Below are 1847 nucleotides of genomic sequence, written 5' to 3'. Positions count from 1 at the left end.
AGGGTCCTCAGCCGCCCAGCAGGAGGTGGAGCCAGCATTGTGGCAGGCAGGCACAGCCCTATTCAGCCCAGGTGCTAACTCCTCCCACCACTCAGGTTGCAATTGCATTCATTCAGCCTACTGCTGACTCATCCAGCCTCTGGGGGAATTCCCCAGCCCCTGTCACTCACAAACCAGACAGTCAATACACAAACAGGCCCAGGCACACAGAAGGGTCAGACAAGAGAACAGCAACTTTCTAAAAGTGCTGTTCTCAAACACAGGATTTAAAAACCACCTTTCCTAAAAGATGTGTTATTAAATTCTGAGTTCAGGGATACTAGATACTTATGTCCTATCTTGTTCCTATGGGAAGAAATGCTGTTAACCACTGTAGCCAGCATCCCCCATGTTAACCTATGGAGCAAGATAGCCTTACAATAGTGAAAAACGAAAATGGCTGTAATTCACTACCAGAGCATGTCACCTGCACTAGTAAATGCTCTACCTTTCACATACACTGCACCCTGCCCAGGGGGGTACCTTGGGTCTTCCATAGGGGTGACTGATGTGCACAAAAAAGGAAGGGTTAGGCCTGGTCAGTGGGGACACTGACCAGGAGGACATGGCAGTTCTAAACTGCCCGTAGGCACTGCAGTGGCAGGCCTGAGACACCATTTCAGAGCTACTCCTGTGGGTGGCACAATCAGTGCTGCAGGCCCACTAGTAGCATTTGCCATCACCAGCCCTGGCACACCCAGTGCACTTTACTAGGGACTTCATGGTGATACAAATATGCCAAACATGTATATCCAATCAGAATAACAATTTACATAGAGAGCATATGCACTTTAGCACTGATCAGCAGTGGTAAAGTGCGCAGAGTCCTATTGCCAACAGCCACGGGTCAGGAAAAATAAGGGAGAAAGAAGCAAAAAGTTTGGGGATGACCCTGCAAGAAGGGCCAGTTCCAACACCTATACACTGACTCAACAACATCTTTCAAGGGAAAGAACAACGAAGAAACTCCTGAACTAACCATGAAATCTGGGGTCAAACAAGGTGACTCTTTATCCCCACTACTATTTAACATTGCCATGGATCCTCTGATCTGTGATCTTCAGAAAAATGGCAAGGGCTTCACATTTGAATCAGATGATCTTGTTGAGCAAATCACCGCTCTCGCCTTTGCCGATGACATCGCAGTACTCAGCAGTACATGGGAAGGAATGAGTACAAATCTGAAGATCATTGAAAAGTTCAGTAAAGCTACAGGACTAAAACTGAATGTGAAAAAGACACATGGATTTTATATCAGTCACCATAAAGACAAAATACTGATTAACAACTGTAAACCACGGCAATTTGAGAAAGAAAATATTGAAAATATTCATCTAGGAGAAAGTGAAAGATACCTCGGATTGAACTTTGATCCACACACTGGTCATACAAGCAACAACAGAATTAATGAGGTTCTTGTCAAATGGGCTCAAAATCTTGATAATTTACCACTTAAGCCCACGCAGAAAATTGAAATACTGTGTCAGTACTTGATACCTAAGCTAACATTCAAATTAGAAATGACAGGAACTGAAGCAAAAACGTTGAATGTTCTTGAGCAAACAATAAAAAAGTATGTCAAACACTTTCTACACCTTCCTGCATACACATGTGATGGTCTCCTATATTCGAAAAGATCAATTGGGGGCCTCAGTATACCAAAACAATGTACACAAATTGGTCTCAATAAAGTCAATAGTTTATTGTATCTCAGGGATGCTCCAGACCGGTACATAGCACGTTCATTCATGTATGTAGGAGAAAATATAAATGAAAAAATTGACAACATAATAAAAACACACAAACTC

Source organism: Lissotriton vulgaris, unplaced genomic scaffold, assembly GCF_964263255.1.
Source record: "Lissotriton vulgaris unplaced genomic scaffold, aLisVul1.2 SCAFFOLD_2558, whole genome shotgun sequence".
Taxonomy (NCBI): Eukaryota; Metazoa; Chordata; class Amphibia; order Caudata; family Salamandridae; genus Lissotriton; species Lissotriton vulgaris.
The sequence above is the reverse complement of the archived record's forward strand: the minus strand, read 5'-3'. Positions refer to the sequence as shown.